The following is a 19,058-nucleotide window of genomic DNA, read 5'->3' as shown; positions in this document are numbered from 1 at the left end:
GTATAACACCCCTCAAATGACTTAGGCGAATCTAGAGCCTAACATGGTTGTAATTATGGTATAAGTCCCTAAAATTTTTTAAAATGTAGAATTGAGGCAGTGTCTAGAGTTTTAGGTGATTTGGAAGTTAAACGTCAAGGGACGACCAAAGTGTTCGATGACTAAGTAACTTATGTGCCTCATATGTGGTTATGTGCCTAATTGTGTGTTCCATAAGTTAATTAGGTCATTATATGAGTAATTATGGTGTTTATAGTCAGTTTGTAAAGCTTCATGAAGTTTGGAGGTCCAACGTCCATGACGTTCTAAAGGTTTGCCTTGAAACGACCTTGTGTGTCTATGCATTTTTTGTCGCGTTTTACGTGTTCGTTTTGGATGAAATTGATATTGTAGGTCCTAAACACGTATACGATTTGTTGTAAATGTCCGGGTACGACTCCACACAGGACCCACGAGGGGACCTAGAAGGAGGATCCCAACTTGGAGATCAACACTGCCAGGCAGTGGCAATCAACTGCCCCAAACGATGGTCAGTTGAAAAGACGAAGGCCCGTCGATGGGTGGCGTCGATAGAGACATGTAATTTTCAGGTTGAGAAGCTGCAAAAACAACCAACGGACCCCATTAACGGGGCATGGTCTGACCACGGATCGTCGATGGTGCTGTTATTTTCTGCCAACTTTCTATTAAGACTTGTTTTTTTTTTGGGAAATTAACCCCAAGTCTTATAAAATAGGAGGACGGTTATTTTTGTTAGTTATGGTTACTTTAATATTAAGTCATAAAACTCTCATTTAAACCCTAGCACCTAAATCAAAACCTATTCCCTCCCAAAGTTTTTTGAAAAACCTCTATGAGAGCTAAAGGTGAAGATAGATATTGAAGATGGTTCCTCAATGGATTTTCTTCTTAAATTATCATCGGAATCCTCTAATAAGGTATGGGAGTTCTTCATCTAAGGCTTTCTATCACCTTAGAGTCAATTTCAAAGATGATTTTCGAAGATTTCAAAAATGAAAAAGTCCAATTTCTACTTTAAGTCTTGGGTTCTTGCATGAAACGTTTTCCAACATTAAGATATGATATTATTGATGTATAATTGATGTTTTTCAGTGAAATTATCCATGAACCCTTAACCTTCTCAAATCTCTCAATTTGACTAAAATATGGGTTATGAGGCCATGCTTTGATACTACCGAATTCATGTGTAGATTGTTATGGGCTCTTGAATTATGTATAGATTATGATTATATGGTTTAAAGGATGTTTCAATTTCATCAATTGATCATTGTATATTCTTATATCCATTGAATACTAAGCTTATTGAATTGATATTGACTTAATTCTTATGAATCTAGTGTAGTTTTCTATGGGCTACTGAATAATGTAAGAATTGTATTCAATTGATGTGTAATTGGTTTTAGATTGATAAATCTATATTTAATTGACCTAGATTCATTGAGTATTACAGTTTATGTATTGAATTGATGTTGATGGTCATGGGTAAGGACCTTATGGTATTCAATTGGATGATTTAGCTTTGGATTGAAATGGTGAGATTGAATGGGTGGTATGTTGCCCTAACTCTCTTACTGTTATGTATAGCATCTGTATTACAATGATTATTTGTATGATCCACTTATGGTTGCGGTGCTATGTGAATTGATGTGGCCTTGTCTGTGTTACTTTATGTATTATGATGATCATGGCCTTGTCAATTCTACTTGATGTATTATGACGATTTGTGTAGTTGAGTTCTGTGAAATATGAGCATATCTATCTACATGTAATTAAGTAAAAGTATGTGTTTTATGATGTTAGGTGATTATTTTAGACTATGAACTATGTGCTTATATGTGTAGTGTTAGAGTTTATGTACGATTGTTCCAACTTTACTAGATGAGTTGTGATGGTTATATTGATTATGGTATAGTAAGTTATAGGATGACATAAAGATTATAAGGGTCATTCGTAAATGTTTAAAAGAATGATATGATATATGTGATAAAGTAAAGAATGATGTGTCTTGTTTTGGTAGACTTGTGCCCTTACTTGATACATGCATGAGTGATATGTGGATATGAGATGTCTTGACTAGTAGGCATAGTGCACCCTTTTCATGCATGAATGAATGATATGTGAGACCTTAAATGATGTTAAGAAGGTCATGTACGTGGAAAAGGTTATGTTATGAATTTGAAGTCGAAGATCCATAATGGTATCCTTCATGTAAAGGATGATGGACATAGGGTTGATTGGCTGGAACGACATCATATCATCCTTAAGAAAGTCATGATGAGCTATCTTATTCACCATTGAAGGGTAGCCCTAGTGAACCTTTTTGGTAGGGTGAATGTGATTGGGTTATGAACTAGATGTGGAACCTTTTCATGTGATCCTTTAGTGTCAATTACTCCATGAGAACGAAGGCTAGCACCGAGTGATTATTTTATGGGAAGTAGATCTACATGAGAAGGAGACTAGAGTACAATGTAGCTGTACTTGAGAATGACACTAGAGTGTATAAAAACTCTTCATATTCCTTGACCATGTGCCTACATGGGATGTGTCCTAGTTCTACCCTTGGCAAGTAGAATACCATCATCGAAGTAGGTTATAACTCTGGATTCCATGTCTAGCTATCATGGTCTATATCGGTTATTATCTATTCTCATCATGTGGGATACCTACTAGCATTTGAGAAGTTCTATGAAGTGTAGGTGGTGGTATGGTACTCTATCTAGACATTGCACAATAGGCTTTGAAAATTTTATTTAAAGTCCCTAGGTTTTGTCCAAGACCATTATTTGAATGTCCTTATGTGATAAATGAGTCTTAAATGAACTAACGAATGTAATGATTTAAGTTAAGGAAGTATGCTAAATGAATAAGTATTTATCTGGAGTAGTTAAGGGTTATTTAGTTAAGGTGTGAAGGGGGCATAGGAATGGTCACTTCATATCTTACCTAGGTAATTCTTAAGAATGACTCTAGTTAGGAAAGATTGTTGATTACGTGGATATGATCTATACCTTAGGTAGAATTCAGGATTATTTATGTAATCTTCAAGAGGTCAGTCATGGACGTTATCTTCTTGATTTACTTAAGTAAGTCTTTTGATAGAATTTGGAAGGAGAATGTCTTTCATACATATGTTGTTGTATTAAGTGAGAATGATCTTATCCTAGGTATTCTATAGGATCTCTTAAGTGTGTGTGTAAAGGACTGTATGGGTGGTCGCTTCACAACTCACTCAAGTGAACCTTAGAATCACCTTTGGTAGGAGGATCTCATGTTGATGTGATTGATGTATTGTAAGTGTGTATCTCATTATAGGTGGTCATAAGGATCATTTCGGTGTGCCTAGAGAGAGTGTATGGGCGGTCTCTCTTTGTCTTACTTAAATGAGTCTTAGGATAGCTTCCACTTAGGGAATTACATGCTAGGAAGTTCTCTATGTGGAGTGAATGGACTTCACTGTACAGTGAAGGAACTTCATTGTAACAGTGAACTTGCTTACTGTGAAGTTATTCTAAAAATGTGAATAATTGCTTAAATGATTTCTTATGTGTTCCTATGATGTTTAATGTTTATCTTATGCTTATAGTATGATGTTTTAATCAAAATTCATGAAAAGCATGTTATTTACTAAATGTTCCTTTTTCATGATTTTTGCATGATTTCCATACTTAGTGCATCTAATGTGCTAACCTCTTCTTTTCCCTTATTAACTAAAGTTTAGGGAATTGAAAGTCTTTATATGCCATGGTAGATCATTTAGGTGTGCCTAGAGAGGGTGTATGGGTGGTCTCTCTTTGTCTTACTTAAGTGAGTCTTACGTGAGGGGATTACATGCTAGGAAGTTCTCCATGTTGGGTGAATGTACTTCACTGTACAGTAAAGGAACATCACTGTAACAGTGAATTTGCTTACAGTGAAATTGTTCTAATAATATGATTTCTTAAATGATTTCTTCTGTGCTCTTAAGATGTTTAATGTATATCTTATGCTTATACAATGATGTTTTAATCAAAATTCATAAAAAGCATGTTATTTACTAAATGTTCCTTTTTCATGGTTTTTGCATGGCTTCCATACTTAGTGCATCTACTGTGCTAACCCTTTCTTTTTCCTTTTTTAACTAAACTTTAGGAAATTGGAAGGCTTGATATGCCATGGGGGATCATTTAGGTGTGCCTAGAGAGGGCGTATGGGTGGTCTTTCTTTGTCTTACTTTAGTGAGTCTTAGGATAGCTTCTAGTGAGGGAATTACATGCTAGGAAGTTCTTTATGCGGAGTGAATGGACTTCACTGTACAGTGAAGGAACTTCATTGTAACAGTGAACTTGCTTACTGTGAAGTTGTTCTAAGAATGTGAATAATTGCTTAAATGATTTCTTATGTGTTCCTAAGATTTTTAATGTTGATCTTACGTTTATAGTATGATGTTTTAATGAAAATTCATGAAAAGCATGTTATTTACTAAATGTTCCTTTTTCATGGTTTTTGCATGGGTTCAATACTTAGTGCATCTAATGTGCTAACCCCTTCTTTTCCCTTTTTAACTAAAGTGTAGGGAATTGGAAGTCTTGATATGCCAAGGAGGATAGATAGGTTTTTAAGAAATAAGATGAAGTACTTGTGAATCCTCATTGATTCAAGGAAAATATCCACATGTTCTTTTATGTCTTAGTCTTTATTTATATCTTGTATGGGCTTAGTCACAAGTGTTGTACACTCCAAACTTTAGGTGGTTCATTGAGATGTTGTAATGATTTAATGTTTTAAATGAAAGTCTTCCGTTTGCGTATTGATTATGGAAAGAGTTCTTTGTGTGTGAACAAAGTTTTAAATTCTTACTCATTTTAGAATGTTTATTATGCAATGAATGATATGAGTGGCTTTGATGAGATTTCTCGAAGTCTCCTTTTCCGTGTCGCGACATAAAGATGCTCTAACTTCTAGGGTGTACTTGCGGGCATTACAAAGTTGGTATTAGAGCATAAGGTTTGGGAGTGTCTTAGTTGTCTCATGAACCACATCTAGTAGAGTCTTGTACATAATGTGAAGCACACCACATTATGAATAGGTGGATATAAGGTGCTAGGAAAAGTTTCACTTCTTCATTCATCTAATCATCCCTAAGATCTTTGTATATGGTGTCTTTCCCTTTTTTTCTTTATGTGTTGGTCCCTTGAGGGTGACTTTATGAAGATTGGGTTGATGGAGAGAAAAGATGAGATATGACTTGTTAGATGGGGTGTGATAGATGGTGTTTTCACCTTAGGTTGGTTTAGTTAACTTTTGAAGGGTAGTGTAGTTGGGAAGAATGGTAAGGCATGGTGTTAGAAATGTGAAGGAGTGGTTTTTGAGATGGTTTGAAGTTGTTTAAGACCCAATCGTAGAAGGGAAGGTGATAAGATTTCAAAGAGTAAAGGTGAGTTTCTCCTAGTAAGGGGGATGTAGTTGTTAGATGGTTAGACCTTTGAGAGTTTTTAGTCTTCATGAGGTAGACTTGAGTGAGAAAGTATTAGTAAGGTTTAAGGTTCCTTAAGAGAGTTCCTTGTGGTAGATGTTGTGTTGAGCTTAGAATGGGTTTCTCCTAGGTGGGGGAGTATGGTGAAGAGTATGGTTATTGGGAGTGAGGTACCCTTAACCTTTATTATGTGTTTATTCAAGACTAAAACAAATAGTTCTTAGTAACTTGATTGGGGTAGAAGTCTTTTGTGAAAAATGAATTCCGAACATTCTCCTTATGATATACATGTTTTGGTTGAAGTTTTGTTGAATGAGAAAATGAGTTTTCATGCATGGTATCTTCCTCATGGTTCATGTGCATCTAGTGTAGGTTGATGATTGTTTCATGAAGATGAGTAGTGGAAATGTCTAAATTGTTATATGATATTGGTTTGTTGAGAATTTATAAGAAATTTCTTAAGTGTTGCATTGTTACATTGTAAAGCGTGTTCACTGTAAAGCTGCCAGAGATTTCTGTTCACCGTAAGGTTTGCAATAAAAGACCAATTTATTCTTTGATAGAAATTTTTTAAAAGGTGGTTATAACTGATGTATATGAGCATGAAAATGAATATAAGATGATCTTTTGCTATTTTGAATGAAGGATGTGAATTTTATGGCATAATGAGTTGTAAAATTTATTCTAGTTTCTTTTTGTATTGTGATCTTGAATATGTGAAATTGATGTTTCGCCTTGATTATGTGTTGTATAATGTGTTAAATTGTATTTTCATGGGCTGTTAGGTTGAATATCTATTCTTGGAAGTGTTCAGAGAGTGGCAAAGTGTCTTTCGAGGATGAATATTGTCCAAGTGGGAGAGATTATAACACCCGTCAAATGAATTAGGGTAAGCTAGAGCCTAACTTAGTTGTAAATATGGTCTAAGGTCCTAAAACGGTCTAAAATTTAGTATTGAGGCAATGTCTACAGTTTTAGGTGATTTGGATGTGAAACGTCAAGGGACGACCAAGGCGTTCGACGACTAGGTCACCTATGTGCCTCATATGTGGTTATGTGCCTAATTGTGTGTTTCATGAGTCAATGAGGTCATTATAAGAGTTATTATGGTGTACACAAGGATGCTCTAACTTCTAGGGTATACTTACGGGTCATTACAAGATGGAGATACGGGACATCACCTATGCATTACACAAGTAGCTCTTAAAGGGAGTTCTAGGAAGGTGTTTTAATGTATATGCATATGTTTGTCTCCTCATGCATGACATTTTAGTCTTGTCTACTTGTTGTGATGAAATGCATGGTATGAGTCCTAATGAATTTGTATGGTATGGTCTTAGCTTATATGCATAATGTGGGTCTTAGTGACTATGAAAAAGGTCTTACTTGGCATGTATGAAGTTGTCTTTACTTGCCTTGATGATGCATAAAGTGAATGGTATGCTTGTGGTCTCTTGATAGGTTTACTTAGTATATGTGAGGTTATGGGGGCTTCACATGTACACTGCACTAGTAGACTTATATTGGAGTTATGAGTAAGGTCTTGTAAGAGTCTATGTAAAGTTAAGTTAGTATATGTGACTATGGTTCACTATAATGGAATTGGGAGTCGACTTGAAAGTGTCTTGTGATATGTTATACTTCTATGAATGCATGTATTGAGATAGGAAGGTTGTATGTATGAATACCTTGTGACCTTAAGGTGATGCATCGCACCAAGTATCACTAGAGGGTTACTTGGAAGGTTAATGAGTTAGAGAAAAGAAGTTCACTGTAACGGAAAGGAGTTTACTCTAAATGAAATATGCTTACTGTAAAGTGGTTCTTAATATGCCTTAAATGCAATGTTTGGTTTTATTCAATGTTGTGACCATTGCATATGCCTAAATGAAGTATGTAAATGGTATAGGGATTATTGTCTCAATTTTTATGAAGTTATTACAAAAAGGCATGATGCATGGTTTCAAAGGAAAATGTACCCTTTAAAATTCATGTTTTTGCATGGTTTCCACACTTAATGCATTCTTGTACTAACACCATTCTTCTTTACTTTTTACACAAAGTGTAAGTTATGGATGCTTAGAGGATGTCTCTATGGTGAAGGGCTTGATATGTGTTTCCCAAGCTCAAAGAAAGGAATCCTGAAGATTTAAGGATGTCCTATGTCAAGTTTATGTTAAAGTCATGTAATAGTTTAGTTATGTATTATGTTATAAGGTATGCGTCCCTAATGTAATCTACGATGTTGAGTCTAATATGGCAAAGAGACTTAGAGTCTAAATATGTACTTAAGTTATTTTATATGTATAATGGTAGTGATGTTCTAGCATATAATGTGCTATGAAAGTTTTAAATTTTCCTCTAAGTTTATCTATGACAATATGACGAATGATAAATATGGGCTTGTATAAGACCTCCGAGAGGTCAAGTACGCCATGTTACTTCTATGGGGTGCTCCTCGGTCGTGACACCCCCCTTCAATTTATAATCATTTTACTCGTCTATTGAAGTTCTAATTAGCTACAACTTTTCACTACCGCTTCCTTGGGACACGACCCCAACCTTCGGTTGAGTTACTATATTAATGATGATCTAGACACTTGAATGGTCACGATAAGCATCAATTTGATATGTCGAACTCAACAGAACAATTATATTTCCATACAAGGTTGTATCAATGAAAATTGGGTCCCAAACATAATGTCAATTTTAAACCAAAATCATGTAGGGGCGTTAGAATTGGCTTGGAAGCCTTAGATCCTAAACAGAGAGTTTTTCCAGACCAAACTCAACATTCTCGTTCTAACTGCGCAGAAAGAATTCTCATCCTAGCTCATTTTAAGTAAGAGTATTGATTAATGTCAAACTTAGCATTGACCATAGAGTTAAAACGCCTAATTGCACAAAAATCACGTTAGAAAGCCTTGGGAGTCGTGCCGACAATGCTACTAGCTTAAAATGACTCTTTTGATGCTGATGGTATCTTTAGGTTTTGATTATTTTGCTATCTCTTTGAAATTCTAATAAAAATGACAGTTTTAGGTTCAATAACTCCAAAACATTAAGTCTCACATAAAAACCAATTGACCTAACTTTCGATCTCAGCAAGTCATCAATGAAAAAAATCTCCAAACGATGAATGTGAGGCATAAACACATACATGACCTAGAGGTCATTACAACATCTACTACAAAAATGAATTTTGTCCGCAAAAGTAAGAATCTAGATGTACGTGAAGGCTCAGATAAGAATGTTTACTACTCCCACATATCATGCTTCGTATCCTAGGTAGCCTTCTCAACTGGATTACGGACCTTAACCATATGAATGACTCGAATGCAGCCGCCGCAAATCTCTTGCTAGAATGACTATTGGATCCTCAATGAAGGTCAAGTGATAATCAAACTCTATTGTGTCATAATTAAGTTCATGTGACACATCAGGAAGATACTAGTGCAACATAGAAACATGAAAGATTGGGTGTATAGCTTAGAGCGTTGGAGGTTAAGGTAACTCATAAGCAATTTCTCCACACAGGTAGTGCCTCCAGATCGTAAGTATGAAAAATACCTCCCCAAACTCCAATTCATGATCAAGGTAGTTGTGCTCATGTAGCCTAAGTTGCATTGATTCATTAAAAACTAACCCAAAACAATGTCGGATGTGTCACAATAGACCGTGAAGCCATCACCCTCAACTAGAAGAGTCATTAAAAGAGAAATAGTCAGCAACTCCCTCATCTTTCAAAATCTCAACTCACACTCCTCACGACACTCAAAAAGAACATCAAGATAAGCCAATTGGGTCAAAGGTGCAAAAATAGTTGAGAAGCCCACCGTAAACCATCTGTAATGGACTACCAAACCGACAAAGCTCTAAACCTCAGTAAATAAGGTGGACCTAGCCCAATCACGAATACACTCAATAATTACCAAATCTTCCATGATTTAATCCTACTAAACCAATTGCCCAAGAATTCTATAAATCAAGCAAGAACTCACACTTTGAGGACTTGGCATAAATTCATTGATCCTTTAAAGTCGCACAATCCTCAAATGCTTATGATCACTCATTTTCCACGAGTGTACCAGAATGTTATCTATGAACACAATGTCGAACAAATAAAGATACAACTTGAAAACATGCATCATCAAGTCCATGAAGGCTAAAGGGGCATAAGTCAACCCAAAAGACATCACTAGGAACTCATATTGGCAATATCGAGTCCTAAATGTGGTTTTAATAAGGATGACTACTATCCTAATCATCAACTGCGGGTAACAAGACCTTAGATAAATCTTTGAAAATATTATGGAACCCTGAAGTTGGTCAAACAAGTTATCAGTCCTAAGTCATGGGGTAGTGATTTTTCTCAATCATCTTATTCAACTTCTTTTAGTCGATACACATGCATACCATACCTTCGTTCTTCTTCTCGGACATTAAAAGAGAACCACAAGGCGATATATTAGGTCTAATGAATTCCTTACCTAACATATCCTACAGCTAAACACTAAGGTCATTAAGGTCTGAGGATCCATCTAATATAGTGCGATAGAAATAAGTTGAGAGTCTTGCTCAATATCAATAGGGAAAAATATATCATAATCTGGGGTAGGGTAGGTAGGTCGGTAGGAAACAAATCTATATCACGCTCTGGAATACGGTAGGTAGGTAGGTAGGAAAAAAATTTACAAAATCATGGATGTATTGAATAGGTTGAACTGGAGGGACCTCCCTACATATATCACACACATTGTCCAAGTAAGACAAGCATCCGCTAGCCACTACACTCTAATCCTAAATACGATAGATAAATTCCACCAGTGTGCTGCTATTGGAGCCGTGCCACAGCACTAGGGGAACACCACGAATGGCTAAGGTAAGACTTTTAGATAAACATTCTAAAACCATACATTAGGGATATAACCTTATCATGCCCTAAATCACATAAAAATCAAGCACATCTCACAATAATGGTCAACCTGGTGGCAACCCTTGGACAATAACAAAGAATGAATGAAACACCTTATCAACTACCAAAGAGTCATTCTGTGGGCGGTGATATACGCAACGAAACTTCCATAGGCTAAGAACTCTTACCCCTATCAGAAACATAATATAAACACACATAAGAATGGGTAAAGCCTAGATTATAAAAAGACAAGGTAGGTTGATGGCATAACAGAATCATACCGATTATCACTTCACCCGATGCCTCAACCTCCGCCCTTGCTTGAGCTATATAAAAGTAAAATTGTCTACCACTACCTTGGACATCGGTCCTACCACCTAACGTGCCTTCCCTAAGACCACCTCGAATACCATGTTTTCCACCGTGACAACCTTGACCCTGATCTCAACCCCTAGATAGAGGTGTTGTTGGTGGAGCTGGTAGAGAAACTTGTGGAGCTAGAGAAATCCATCTACACAAAGCGCAATCTCTTTCCTAGTGACTTAATTAAACAAAGTGAAAACAACCCAAAGATGACATGTTCCCAAAAGAATAGACACTACAGTCGGAAGTACTAGCTTGGGACCTATGACTCTGCCTATATCCAACTTCACACTTTCTATACCGAGCATCCTATGAACTCTACAATCAGGCTTTAATGGAACAACCAGGCTTACTACTAAAAGTTATAGTGAGTTCTATCATGTGCATCTCAACGCTTAGAACATGACCCATTGTAGCTAACCTCACATCTATCTCTCTTATCCCTGCCCATTGGGCCTCACAATTGAGTTGCTCAAAGTGTGCAAGTATGATCAACAACATCTAGAAAAGAGAAATGCAATGAGACTATACTGAGTGTCAATCCGAATTTGAATCCTCAATTAATTACAAAATACAAAACTCTCTTTCTCAATATGTAGATTCACAGTAGCATAACGTGAGAGCACTTGAAATCTCACCTCATACCTAAAAAGAGTCATAAAACGCTGCTCCAACCTAGAGAAATTATCTCCGACACTCCAAGAGATGAACCTGGAAATTAAGACCTTAAAAATCATGGACTAGGTGATTTTAGGAGACCCAATTGGCCTGGTCTCAATGAAGGTACAACACTGTTGCTTGGATGTCCAATCTAGTTGATAAACATTGAAGCTAGCTCCTCTAAACTTCACTAGCCGTAAAGTATACACCTCTCACGAAAAGTAGTCAAAAACTCATAGGAATCCTCACCCATTGCCCAAAAAACCTCAGAGATGAAAGCCTCAAGAACACGAAGAGTATTTCTTATACCTCAAGCAGCATAGCTTTGGCCGCAATTACGGTCTTGGCACCATGAAATGGTACCTATGCTCGAGGTGCCTTTATTGCATGTTGATCCTACTAATCTAGTGTTGTTTCAGGTGTTGTTACTGGTGTAGGTACCTGTTGAATGCCATCCAACACATTCAAAAGTTCTGCAATGGATGCCTGAAGGCTTTTGTGTCATAGTTGGTATGAGTTGTGTCTAAGCTAGTCAATGCCCCACTAGAGGCTCTCGTACATAGGCTGCTAGAGGATCCAATGCGAGCTTCAGACCGTGATCTCTCTTTATGGGTGGTACCGCACCCCTATTAGGCAAGGGATGTCAACCCCTAGCCCTAGTCTCCTCGCTACACATACTAGCCATCTTGTGAAAAACATTAAATAAATGAGATTCCAAGAAACCAATAACCTACATAGAAAGCACAAAATTGAAGCAAAAGAAAAGAATTTTCAAAAGACGCTATGTAGCCTCCCAAATATAGAAAATAAATATCTCTACACAAGTTCGTACGACTCTACTAGACATTATTTCTGTATAAGTGAGACCAGTGAAACTGAGGCTTTGATACCAAATTGTCACGACCTGACTTCTCAAGCTATGATAGCACTGTAAGCCAACCCTTACCCAAGACGACAAGTAGATGATAAAAGGGTAGAACTAACCACGAAATAACACTTGCAACAAGAAAGACAAAATGTAAAGCGAATGACAAAATATATACAACAGATACCCTCCAAAAACTTGAAGTCACGAGTCCAGAGCTATCTAAGAAAACTAAATACAAATCCCAAAATTTGACCATGACGAACCGTCTTAGACGCAATAGACAAGCTTAAATATATACAAAAGGAGACACATTTATCTAGGATGCCAAGTGCTCACCTAGTCTACGGTATCCACAAGCTGCAAGATATGGCATGAGTGATCACCACTCATAGCTATTACTAGGACCTGCATCACAAGAAATGCATAATGGAGCATAAAAATCATAGGTCGACCAAAAAAGAAAGGTAAAAAAATGATATTATAAAATATAGACACAAACAAATGCCAAAACAGATTAAAAGAAAGAACACGAGCATACCAGAAGTAAATGTAATTACAACTAAACTAAATCTGATTGAACCACATAGTCCTAGAAGGAGAACTCGTGTGCAAGTTTAAATAAAACCTGAACGAACCCCATAAGCTCGAAGGTACACAAAATAGCTAAGTCTATAAGAATGAAATATAACCCAAATCCAAATCCAAGAACATCACCCGGTCTCCCAGCCCAAGTAAACCATAACCAATCAACTCACAGCCCAACTAGCAAGAGTGTCAATACACCCAAGCCATCCAACAAGGCCACCCACTCGTAGGGACGCAAGGTGGCAATATAAAAATAGTGATTTGGGGGAATATCAAATTTGTAGATGATCCCATATATCAAGGCTTCCGAGCCAGCCAGACATCCTCTTCTACGGCATAAGCTTCCCCAACTAGCAAGAGTGGCCTGGGGGGGTGTATTAGCTCAAAAGAGGATCTCAAGTAGGATCCAAGCCACCGTGGATTGTCTTCTATTCACAAAAGATATCACAAAAGTCTCCAAGCCTTAATTACTCCATTCCCGAGAAAGCGCAAAACCACTAGTAATACATTTGAGGAGCAAAAGTAGGGAGAGAACACAAAAGGGCTAACAAGATGTGCAAACACCTAGATTAAGGTTCATAGTATCACATCTAAGTCTCTATTAAAATAAACAAGGACCTATTCAACCCAAAAGACATTAGAGAAATACCAAAGTCACAAGGTTCACAAGTGTAAGTCAACACTAGTCTGTCCCAGACTAAGTCCAAACATGCTTCAGCAAACACGTAGTAAAACAAGTAAATTACATAGCAAGTTGTATCATACATATAACGCCAACTAACATGGTATTACCCTCGATTCAGTAGTATAAATCTTATATTATGGTCACCTCAAAAAAATCACAAATAACAAGGTACTCACACTAAATTCACACTAATAATCATGGTTTCACACATTCGATCTCAATCCAATTCAAAGAGTAGTCGTAGCCTATATGTAGGCTGACCGCTTGTGCTTTATATCACATGGCTAGAGCTTTTACCTTCTGTACGATCTTCGGTATACTCCATGCCATCCATAATGGATCACAATGTCAATACGATTGTAGAGACACTAAAATCACCCAAAAATAGAGATTGACCAATTATAGAATCAAAACGGAATCATGGGATTTGTGTAAGAAATTCTAAAATTTACTCCATCGAAAGGTCCTAAAATATGCCTTGAACATGTGTCCCAAATGAAACATAATTCATGTCCTAAAAATTAGCAAACACAACGGCTGCAACGAAAACTCAAGTTAATCACAAAAAAGAAAAAAGGAGCAACTTCCTAGTGAAATTAACCTCGAACAAATGATCACCGACACCATCCAATAAACTCCACCACGTATCCCCAACAGTTATAGAGTCTTAGGAATTCAAATGACAAATGAAGCTATAAATGAGGGAGAAATCACAATTTTACCAAGGCTGGTCACGACATACTTTGATATATGTAATGGTCGGCTAGCCGTCACGAACGCACGGTGACCGCAAATATGTGCATGCCAACTGTTGTCCGCGTATGCATCACCCATGTGTGAATACTCCAGCTAGCCGTGCATACAACCATGTGTACGGGATGCATGGCAGCCTCAGCTGGCAACAAAGTTTTACAACTCCCAAAACTTCTACGGTGTGCTTTGGATTAGTTCAAAACTCCATGCGCACAAACTAACTATGTTACCCCATTGGATTCTACATTTTGAACTTAACAAAAACATGGAAATTTCCATCTAAGGTCATCTTTATGATCATGTATTCCCACTCCCAATTTCCATTTTATGTCAAAATCCACAAGGGGCCTCACAAATAGCCTAGAATCCTTGGGACCTAAATGAAGGATCATTCTATACCAAACTCAACATTCCTGAATAAACTGCGCTCGAGATATTCTAACCCTGTCTTGCTTACTCAAAATGTTTACTATAGTCAAACTTAGGCCTTAACTCAAAAGTTATAATGCCTAATCGCACAAACTTACACTGAAAGCCTCGAGAGTTATGTTGACTATGCTGCTATCCAAATGACCCTTCCAGAGTTGGTGGTCATCATAATTGTATTCCGAGGTCATCTTTCTGAACATCAAATAAAAGATGATCATTTAAATTCCAGAACCTCCAAAGTAGTAAAACTCACATAAAAACCAAACGGACGACTATTAGTCCTAGAAAATTATAAATGACTTGGAGTCGCTACGAAAAGCTCTAAATAATGAATCGTCCTAGGGATCATTATTGGTACTTCATGTCCATTGTTATTTGTTTTGGTATCTTATAACTTACCCCTTGTCATGTTAGTACCTTCGTGCCTCTCTTTACTTATTTGATATTTCTAAGCTAAATCGACCTATGATGCCTAATGAGTACCTCATGTTTTGGTACTCATATTGAACTTCTTCCTTTTTTGATGTCGCTACTAGTATAAGCCACACTTAATGAGTGTTGAATCTTTTTTGGTTGTCATAGACTTTGATGAAGGTGAGCTCCTAATGTTCAGATAGTCATTGTTTCTCCTCGTTTGTATTGACTTGTATTTTGTATTTTGATTAGTCATTTATCTTGCACTACAAAACAAAGCCTACGTAGCAGGGGTTTATTTTACATATTGTGGGGGTTAGGGACCCCCACAATTTATTGTAGCAGATGTTTCAACAACTCTCGCTGTTAGGTATGCCACAATTAATCTTTGGGGGATTTTTACCAACCCCTGTAACAAGGAGAAGGGGTTATTTTGTAGCAGTTTGAACCCCCAAGATTCATAAATAGTGGGGTTTAAACCCCCCATGTAGTGAATTATCTTTGTATATTTTGCCTTCAGTGGATCAATGCTTTTGACTGAAGACTAAAGTTAAATAAGCTAATAATAGTATAACAAACCATAACTTTACTATTGTTTCCAACAATAAAGAAAATTAAGGAGAACTTTCACATTGTTAACATAAACTCTGTTTGCATATTATTTGGTTGTGAAAGCTTAATCATTTCATACAAATGTAACTCCACCATGAGTAGACTAATGTTATCCTTACTACTCCGATGAATTACTAGACACATTATTCACTCCAATCGTTATGATCTGATCCATCATAGAGTTAAATTTTTGAAACTAATTGATAAACACATCATTCAATCTAAGACAATTTTCTTTCCCGCATGAACTGCTCTATCTTGTCTACATCTTCCGGGGTTTCAACACTGTGAGTCTCATGGTTTACTTTTATTACCTGCATACTGGATGAGATCCATACACTATAAAAACACTGATAAATTAATCAGAACGAGTAAATGGATAAATCAAGCTTGCAAATTTAGTACCTTCATCTTGTATCCATTCTCAAGGACCTTCAATCCAATACCTTAATTCCAAGGTGTAGCAAATAAGGAAACTGAGGATTAACCGTGCCAAACCTGAAGTATGCACAAAATTGATCAGGTTTATCACACAGTAAACAAGAAATACTACTTCAATAGACTTTTAAGAAAATCATGACTAACTTGTTATAAGGTATCAACCCTCGTGAAAAAATAGATTTTATAACCTAGACTGTCAACCACACATTTAACAAGATTTGGATATAATGCATCCTCAGGTTTCAAAGACGTCACAGCAGTGCTAAATACCGCGTTTGGTGCAGCTTGCATAAATACAGTCTTCAGAAAATTAACGTCATTTCATAAATGGCAAACTATACAAAGTCAAATATTAATTTAAACTAGACTAATATAGTTTTATATTGGCCTTCATATGATATCTTCCATTTTTTTTGGTGGATTGGTTATCCTTGGATTATTATAGATAACTCTTCCTCAACCAATCTCATTAACATTCAAGATTGATTTAACTCGATAAATACTTTGTTAAGGTCCAATTTGAACGTTAATCTCCCCTATCAATCTATATTACTCAATATGTGAAGAACATAATAGTCGATACAGGGCTTCAAATGTTGATATCTTCATGTTGTTAAGAAAATTGTGTTTTGCCATTCATCTGATATCCACTTTTTCCTGATAAATGATCGTAACTACATTTTATGTTACTATGAGCAAGCACAACACTAGTGTGATCCTTTCTATCTCTAACAATATGTAATCAACTTATTAACATTAACAGAGTAATATACGAAAAATGCATGTCTAAAATGTAAAGTTTGAGAGAGTATGAATATGATAAGCGACAACCATATTAAAATGCTAGTATATGAAAATACAAACCTCTCATTCTATGATAGTTAAAGTACCTTTAAAAGTGATTGAATACTATTTCGTTCCCTAATGAGGTAGTTATTTCGATTGAGCATATATTCAGGAAGGAAGTATAATTCGCTATTATTTACCTTTAGTGCCTTGAAAATGACGACTATTGTCTCAGGTTCAATAAGAGGTTCATCTCTTTGTATGTTAGGGGCAATGTTCGGCTGCCACAACTGTTAAACAATGCAAAGATATCAACATATGTGATTACTACACCAACTATTGCTTCTCTTTTCTTTCCTTTTTTTACTTGTCAGGGGGATGTGGTTGTGATTAAAAAAAGTAGTCAAGTAAGGTAAAATTGAGACGTACCAACGTGATCCAATGTAGCAGCAAGTTTAGCATGTTATCATGTTCTGAAATTTGAACAAGAGGTATTCCTTGGACTACATCATGTCTTTCTTGAATTTCAATAGTCATTAGAGCTACAATTGTGTGATGTTTTGTGCAACTGCTAAGATTATCTTTAATCAATCCAGTGGTTAGTTCTTTCTTCAAAATTTTCACGGAATGAATGAAATGGAAAACATGTAAATGAAATTCTTAAAACTAGAGGAAGTATAGATAGCCAAAACATAGCCTGCCATCCTGAAAGGACAATATTTGTATTGGTAGTTAGAGCTAGTTTTTTTTTTACAATTAGAGCTAATATGACTTGAAAAGAAATAACCAAGGTCGTTAACGTTACCGTGAACATTCAACAAAAGATAAACAACTGCAGAAAACCATAGCAATGAACTACAAATGTATAACAACGACCATAAATAATTAGATACCTCTAGCTCGTACAATGTAGAACATGATCAAAAGCTTAGAAGAATTGTGTAATTTATTTCAGTTTTAGTCGAAAGACACGTACTTGATACCCACAATAACCTTGAAATCATCCTCCAAGGATCTTTGTATGTACTTTTGAGAATTAAACTTAGTTTCAGGTGCTAAATTGACCTGCAACAAGAGAAAACAATAAAACAATTAAGAAGTTAATTCATCTAATCGAAAAATGAATTACTAGCAAGTTTTCCTCCATATAAACCTTATTTGATCAGATTATCCACATTGAAACTCTTAAAATTCGAGATTTAGCGGAAATTCTAAAATTGCAATAGTTAAAAACCTTAGAAAGAGTGAAACTTTGCATCTGTTTCACGGGAAACATTGAGTCGTTAAAGTATGACCAAATTACCACTTCCTCTCTTTTATGCACAACATTTTTTTCTCTATTAACATCCAATAACTCACAAAAACATAGAATTTTAAGTGTTGTTCTTGCACTAATTAACACTTCCAAAGAGCTTAGGAGTTAGATTCAATGCTAACAATTCAAAAATGCAAATAATTCTAGCATAAAGTACAAACCTCATCTATATACTCGAAGAACAACAGTAATTCCAACATCAAAAATTTCGAAATAAATCAAACAAACAATTAACTTTAGCCAAATCTGAAATAGACAGTGTACGATTCATAACTCCTAATATTGCAAATAAGAGAGAGAAGATATTCTCACTTTTGAGAAGATTCATTGATGACAACGATGAGAGCAAATTTGTTGAGGTTAAATTTGTTGAGGTTGGAGACTAGTCATCGCTAATATGAGCGCCTTCTTAATCAATTCGACTGAAGATTTAGGAAATGGACGGTGTAATATTGACACAGTGCCGATCTTATGAAACGTATGTGTTTGACGGTTCATTCTGAATTCTCCAATTCAAAAGTTGATCGACGGCGGCTCAGAGTTTATCTAAAATGTCCATTATTGTTCTACTTCAAGGGAAAATTGTCAAAATCAGTACCTAACGAAGCTCCTTTTCTCATCCGTGAAGTTCTGTTGAAGCTTCATCAAACTGATGCGCGAACCCGAATTCTTTGGGAGCAAGAAGATACCAAAAACCGTTCTCGTGTGAATCCTAACTTTATGGGAGGAAAAAAAATGAGGGATACTTTGTTAGCC

At 36.2% G+C, this 19,058-nt stretch overlaps 1 long non-coding RNA gene across 5 annotated transcripts in view; it reads right to left on the bottom strand.

The window, feature by feature from the left end:
- The window catches only part of LOC114077290, a 27,623-nt gene extending 8,565 nt beyond the window's left edge, over positions 1-19,058 (bottom strand). For 2 of the 5 annotated variants that reach the window (XR_003578430.1, XR_003578428.1), the window contains exons 1-5: positions 18,615-19,058; positions 17,417-18,052; positions 17,188-17,277; positions 16,166-16,258; positions 12,619-12,687 (exon numbers count right to left, since the gene is read on the bottom strand). This is a non-coding gene — a long non-coding RNA (uncharacterized LOC114077290). Of the gene's footprint in view, positions 1-12,618; positions 12,688-15,787; positions 16,082-16,165; positions 16,259-17,187; positions 17,278-17,416; positions 18,053-18,614 lie in introns of those variants that run through there. The other 3 variants (XR_003578431.1, XR_003578432.1, XR_003578429.1) reach the window with 3 other exon arrangements.

The sequence above is a fragment of the Solanum pennellii genome, chromosome 5, assembly GCF_001406875.1.
Source record: "Solanum pennellii chromosome 5, SPENNV200".
NCBI classification, from domain to species: domain Eukaryota; kingdom Viridiplantae; phylum Streptophyta; class Magnoliopsida; order Solanales; family Solanaceae; genus Solanum; species Solanum pennellii.
This window is presented reverse-complemented; position numbering and strand designations above follow the sequence as displayed.